General features: G+C 38.9%; 1 protein-coding gene and 1 long non-coding RNA gene across 35 annotated transcripts in view; one reads left to right on the top strand and one right to left on the bottom strand.

The window, feature by feature from the left end:
- The window catches only part of LOC139762991 (uncharacterized), a 97134-nt gene extending 94145 nt beyond the window's left edge, over positions 1-2989 (top strand). For all 7 annotated transcript variants that reach the window (XR_011715983.1, XR_011715981.1, XR_011715976.1 and 4 more), the window contains 2 exons: positions 2297-2419; positions 2670-2989. This is a non-coding gene — a long non-coding RNA (uncharacterized lncRNA). The remainder of the gene's footprint in view (positions 1-2296; positions 2420-2669) is intronic.
- LOC139762987 (uncharacterized) overlaps positions 1-7158 on the bottom strand; it is a 492364-nt gene that overhangs the window by 354145 nt on the left and 131061 nt on the right. For 22 of the 28 annotated variants that reach the window (XR_011715948.1, XR_011715952.1, XR_011715956.1 and 19 more), the window contains 3 exons: positions 5667-6012; positions 4993-5254; positions 2639-2770 (listed from right to left, as the gene is read on the bottom strand). The exons of 4 other annotated variants lie outside the window; for them this stretch is intronic. The gene's annotated coding sequence lies outside the window, so the exon portion shown is untranslated. Of the gene's footprint in view, positions 1-113; positions 1203-2638; positions 2771-4992; positions 5255-5666; positions 6013-7158 lie in introns of those variants that run through there. 2 more of the 28 variants (XR_011715965.1, XR_011715971.1) reach the window with 1 other exon arrangement.

The following is a 7158-nucleotide window of genomic DNA, read 5'->3' as shown; positions in this document are numbered from 1 at the left end:
TAAGGTTGCAGACCATCCCCACTTTGAAGATAATATAAAGTACACAGCAGGAGTCTTGGTAAGTTCTTTCTTTATTCCTAGTAGTGTTAGGGCATACAAATGAAATTCTGAAGTCACAGTCACCAATTTATTTTCATGTGGTAATGAATATCTAAAGCATATTTTAACATACTTTATGACAAAGGATATTAAATTCTTTGCACTTGCCTCTTATTTGGACAAGTATGCCTTTATACTAGTTAAATTGTACAATCAGACTGTAAATTACTTTTAATTCTAAGGTGTCAATATGACAAACTGGAGAAAAATCCTGAAGAAAGCCTTTGCAACTAGTCTCGTATTGCTTCCCTTGTATGGGAATCGGTGGAGCCATCAGTGACACTATACCAGTCTCTTGCCATAATGAATGACCACTTAACCCTACTGAGAGGAGAGCAGAGGTTGAATTCAATTTGATATCAACTGCACCCAGGGTAAAAAGCAATTTATGCTGTGATTGTACATTGTTTCTTTACTAAAGTTTAGCAAAAACTTGCGTGGATATGTGTGGGAAAACAAGGGTACATCAAGTTGCAATCATGGTGCAAATATAGTATCTTGTGTAGGACTTTGCTCCTGATTAGAAAACCTTCCCTTGAGACATGTAGGAATTGCTTAGCCTTTGAGGCCTTAAAAGCTCTCAGCTGGGCAGAGATTAAGTTCATAAAAAAAAAGCTTGTTACAAAAAATACTTTAGTTTTGTTCAAGAATGTTGGTTCCATTTATAAAATTTAGTTGTGGATATTTACAAAACACATTGTTGCCCACTTAGAACCCTGTTGACAGTATTGTATTGGTTACGGAAGAATTTTGCCTTATTTTTTCCTATGACTTTTATATTAAAAAAGATGGCCAAATTCATCATCCATCCTTACTGACCAGAGGTTTTTTTGCATTTTACAAAATGATGTAAGGGAATCTGTATGTGCGCGAAAGTTGAAAACCATTGCAATATGTGAATACTTAAAAATTCCAATTTTCAGGTATACCGATACAATAAAGTGACGAAGAATTTTGAAATGTTCCAACATTTGACTGCTTATGGAGTGGTTGACCAGGCAGTGCTTCAGTGTGGATAACAGCCTTTATTTGCTCCTTGTTTCCAGTGCTGAAGCCAAGTTGTATGTATATGAATATCACCATCATGAGGTAAGTTGAATGTTCTGGAAAAATAGAAAAATGTCAGTACCAGTAAATTTACCTTAGTCTCTCCTTTAATGAAACTAATTCCTAACTACATGCCCTGGTTCAATCCATTGACAGCATGTTGACCCTGGTATACCAAGTCATTCCACCAATGCCATCCTCCATCAAGCCACCTCACAACACATATTGTCCTCAAACATTTCATTTCCAACACATCCACCCTCCTCCGCACAACTCAACCTATAGCCCACGCCTCGCAACCATATAACATTGTTGGAACCACTTTTCCTTCAAACATACCCATTTTTCCTCTGAGATGCCATCCTCCAGCACTTCCTCACATTGCCCTCTCCCTCCCTCTCTCATTCCTTCACCAAGGTCTCCACCCTCCACCAATGCCACCCTCCCTCCCTCCTTCACCAAGGTCTCCACCCTCCACCAATGCCACCCTCCCTCCCTCCTTCACCAAGGTGACCACCCTCCACCATCGCTTCACTCCACAAGAGATACGCCTCCAGATTTAGGGCCACACTGGGGTATTTTGACACCAGGATCTTATTGAAGTTTGATACACATAAATCTCCACCATCTTAGGACGGTAGGGTTCAGTGGGTGGAGACTGAACAATGTTGGTGATAGCATTGGAGACACAGTAGGGGTAATGGTGGTAGTGGTGAAGGTCACCAGGGGATTCTCTGATGGGGTTAATTCCAGAACAAAAGTGGAAACATGATCGAGCATTAAACAGCAGATAAATGCAGCTTTCCCCTGCTTTTCAAGAACTGTGGAACAACAGGTTCAGAAGAGGTATCACAACATTATATCCTCAGGAAAGAATAAGATTGCTACTCATAAGAGGCTCTTCTGTAAAACAGATAAGTAACTTATGAAACTATACCCATTTTGTAAGAGGCTAACAGATAACACTTTCCAGAGTGGAGGACCAGTAGGTCGCTCTTTATGGAGCAAAAATGGAAATAAGACAGTTTCATAGTCTCAATGTGAAATAGGTTAGGCATAAGCTAAGTTGTATGAAAAAGACTTGCATAGGCTAAGTTATTGCCATACAATGCTTGTGAATTTGTCTTAATTGCTGTATGTATTTTTACAGGTGGTGGTCCACTACATGATAAGCCTCTGCTTGATCCTGTCACATGCAGTAGCAGGTATTCTTGGTGCTGACAGCCCAAGCATCACAGGAATTTCAGCTACGATTCTGTGACTAATGATTCGTGTGAGGATACCACTAGTTTAGCAATTTGTATAATATTTTCTTTGTTCACCAGAAGTAACCATTTGTGGCGCTGAAATTTGTATGTACTTATAATTTCTTCCCATATGACTTGGCTTAAGTCAAGAGGGCTTTTTATAGTATTATAGAAAAGTATTAAAGTTTAGTAAATCAAATGAGGTTATAATTTAGTTCATATTACAGCCAAAGTTTTAAACTTACATTTTACAATTGATTCCTTTCTCTCCCACAGGCTGTGCACCATGATGATACCTCCACCTCAGTCCTCGCATGAATCCCTGCCTTCAGGTTCAATGCTGATGCATAGGCGTACGTCTACAGACTTGGGACAATCTATCAAAAAAAATATACCTAAAAATTAGAGAACTGCAAAACAAAAGTGCAATCTACTTGCAGTTAAAATTCCTAACCAATAATTTGTCTATTATTTCTTTGAAACAACTTTTTAACACATCTCAGATTCACTTATAATTTGCTGATACTCTTATCTCCAAATCATAGTGTGTGGACAAGTTAATGTATTTCTTTACTGGAAAAAAAATGTTTACAGAACTGAGTGTTTGATTTCCCAGGTAGAAATAATTTATAACAATCCACAGATTGTTGTGACAAAGGTATGATATGGTTATGAAACATCTTTGGAGTTTGTGATGTCTTTTGTCAAATAAGGAATGTATACCGTATAATGATTTATTATACTTAGTTGCTGTCTCCCGCGTTAGTGAGGTAGCGCAAGGAAAAAGACAAATGAATGGCCCAACCCACCCACACAGACATACATAAATGTCCACACATGCACACATACATACTTATACATTTCAAAGTCTACATACACAGACATATACACACATTTACATATTCATGCTTGATGCCTTCATCCATTTTCGTCGCCACCCTGCCACACATGAAATAGCACCCCACAATCTCCCCATGCTGTAGCACCAGGAAAAGACAACATATGCCACATTCGTTCACACTTGGTCTCTAGCTGTCATGTGTAATGCACCAAAACCACAGCTCCCTTTTCACATCCAGGCCCCACAAAACTTTCCATGGTTTACCCCAGACACTTCACATGCCCTGGTTCAATCCATTGATAGCACATCAACCCCAGTATACCACATCATTCCAATTCACTATTGCTTGCACGCCTTTCACCATCCTGTATGATCAGGCCCAAATCCCTCAAAATCTTTTTCACTTCATCCTTCCACCTCCAATTTGGTCTCCCACTTCTTGTTCCCTCCACCAATGACACATATCCTCTTTGCCAATTTTTCCTCGCTCATTCTCTCCATAACTACTAAAGAATTTGACACCTTAAAACCCATCCAAAAAAAAATGATAGCTAATCACCAATCCCTCAAACCTACTGAATGCAATAACCTTGCTTTTATTCACATTTACTCTGCTTTCTTCTTTCACACACTTTAGGAAGCTCGGTCACCAACTTCAGCAGTTTCTCACCCGAATCAGCAACCAGCCCTGTATCATCAGCAAACGACAACTGACTTGCTTCCCAAGCCCTCTCATCCACAACAGACTGCATAATTGCCTCTCTCCAAAACTCTTCCATTCTCCTCCCTAACAACCCCATCCATAAACAAATTAAACAACCATGGAGACATCACACACCCCTGCCGCAAACCTACATTCACTGGGAACCAATCACTTTCCTCTCTTCCTACTATTACACATGCCTTATATCCTTGATGAAAACTTTTCATTGCTTCTAACAACTTGCCTCCCACACCATATATTCTTAATACCTTCTACAGAGTATCTCTATCAACTCTTATCATATGCCTTCTCCAGATCCATAAATGCTACATACAAATCCATTTGCTTTTCTAAGTATTTCTCATATACATTCTTCAAAGCAAACACCTGATCCACACATCCTCTACCACTTCTGAAATCTGATGCTCCGTACATTCCTTTACCCTCTCAATCAATACCCTCCCATATAATTTCCCAGGAATACTCGACAAACTTATACCTCTGTAACTTGAACACTTGCCTTTACCGCCTTTGTATAATGGCACTATGCATGCATTCTCCCAATCCGCAGGGTTTTCACCATACATACAATGAATATCCTTACCAAACAGTCAACAACACAGTCACCCCCTTTTCAATAAATTCCACTGCAATACCATCCAATCCTGCCGAATTGCTGGCTTTCAACTCCTACAAAGCTTTAACTACCTCTTCTCTATTCACCAAACCATTCTCCCTGACCCTCTCACTTCGCACACCATCTTGCAAAGCACCCTTTATCTGCCACTCTATCATCAAACACATCCAGCAAACCTTCAAAACTCACTCTTATCTCCTCACTTCCACTACTTCTTGTTACCTCCCCATTTAGCCCCCTTCACTGATGTTCCCATTTGTTCTCTTGTACACTTTATGTACCTCCTTCCAAAGCATCTTTTTATCCGCCAACAATGCCCATTCTTCACTAAGTTTTCAGTTTGAAAAAGTGTGTATGATACTGGATCGCTGTTCTGCCATGAAGTGTAAATTAGCAAAGTAGTCTCTGCAACACAAACCTAGAGGTGCATCTCCTGGGTTTAAGTGATTTGAGTGTGCTGCTGCATCCAAATTATATCCAAGAAAAATGTCGAGTTTGCCTTCATCTCAAAGGTGTAAATTCACTTCTTTGCATATATTATGGAGAACAACACACGCCATGATTATATGATAGATTTGTTCTGTCTTGACCCCGAGTCACTTCTCCATGCAAAACGTGCCACCTTCGTTTCAGCTGTCCAATCCCCCTTTCCACAGTACATCTAGTTTTCTTCTTGTGTCCTGTAATACATGAATCTTATTAAGTACAAATCTGAGTTTGGACGTTAGTCCCAGGCTCATCATCTAGCTTGTTTTCTCATAATCTAGAAATCTTTTGCACACTGGGTTAGGTCAATTTTGGATTGTGGAAACACTTAAAAGACATGAAACCTGTTTCTTCTACAGCCTATGTAGATATGTAAATATTATTGACATTTTGTCACAAGTAAACATGCAAGAAAGCGTTTAACGTTACCCATTACAAGCTGTCTGAGAACCATCTTCAGGTCTTAGGTAAAGCATCAAAAGCCAACACTTGCAATAGTAATTACTATCACCAATAAGATCTACAGCACCCACACCACCAGGGAAGACCCTAATCTGCATAAATTATGTTTCGTCTACCATCTGTCTGTGCAATAACCCTACTTACAGTAGATTGTGTTGGTCCACAACGTGATCTTTTCCAGTTGCAATATAACGTAAGGTCATCATCATCACTTAGTTCCGGCGTGATACAGAGCCATGTTCCTTGCTGTAGTACTTTCTATTTCCCGCTACATCTCTGATCTATTTCTCAATCTGTGACCACCTGTCTTCCCGCACAGTCAAGCTGGTATCTTCTGACATCCATCCCCTCGTACACACCCCCAGAACAACGGGGCCTAAAAGTTTTCAGCTGAACAAGTGTTCCTTGTCGTCCCAGCCATGTTTGCCTCACTAAGCAAATTCTTAACTGCTTTTGAGGCTTCTCCATCCCTGAGGCATCAACCAGGAATCTGGAAAAAAAAGTAAAATCTTTGATATGTATTATGCAAAATACAAACATGTTTATTATACTTAATCGCCATCTCCTGCGTTAGCAAGGTAGCGTAAGGAAACAGACGAGAAGTCCAACCCACCCACATACACATAAATGCACCACATATACATACATATACATTTCAATGTATATATCTGTATAAGAGTGGATGAGCCTTTCTTCGTCTGTTTCCTGGCACTTCTTCGCTGACAAGGTAAACAGCGATTATAATAATATGAGTGTATATGTAATATAGGTAATGTATACATGTATGTATTCATACTTAAAATAATAAAGTATACGATATAAACAAAGATCGACAATTATTCAAACCTTTGTATCTCCATTGTTTTAGTAACTTGGACTAGTGAGCAAGGTTGCAAACATGTCCTTTTCACCATCTTCCTATGTCACTGATGTAATGTAATGCAATAAATATTTGTTTACGGAAGTGTATGTTTCATTTATAGAAATAAGACTCCCTGATAAAAGCCATTATCTTGTCTATCTGACTAAAATCAACTATCAAAAATCAGGATATAAACTAAAAAAAAACGCTTAAAACTGATTATCTAAAAGATCTAAGATCCACACTTAAATAACTTTAAAAGAGCCATTAAATTTAATGATCTGTAACGATAAATATAAACAAAAAAGCATTTTGTTTTGGTCATTTTATAAGTAGTTTACAAAAGCCTATATAAGGTGAGTGGACAGACAGTTACAACCATCCAACCCCTCTGGTGTCTGACCCCAGACTGAGGCTGACCCAGTTCTAAGGGCCTAGGTCAGCAGCTAGATCATGGCACTAAATCAAGGGTCGGCACATAAGGCCCTGAAGTGTACAACCTAAGTTCAACACACTTCACAATACAATTATCAATAAACTCACAAATAACACCAGAGCTACTAAATACATTAATTATCTAAAAGAAAAAAAAAAGATTCCAACCACCACAAATAACTGAGTTAATGATTGAAAGTTAAGTTTTATTTTAGTGATCGTTTTCCTTCTTGGCAAGAAAAAGTGTCTAAGTAAATCATTTTCAAAGCCACTATCTATCTATCTATCTATCTATCTATGACGCCCTATGACTCCCTTCTGCAACCACCTCCCCCAAAA

This window comes from Panulirus ornatus, chromosome 45 (assembly GCF_036320965.1).
Source record: "Panulirus ornatus isolate Po-2019 chromosome 45, ASM3632096v1, whole genome shotgun sequence".
Lineage (NCBI taxonomy): Eukaryota > Metazoa > Arthropoda > Malacostraca > Decapoda > Palinuridae > Panulirus > Panulirus ornatus.
This window is presented reverse-complemented; position numbering and strand designations above follow the sequence as displayed.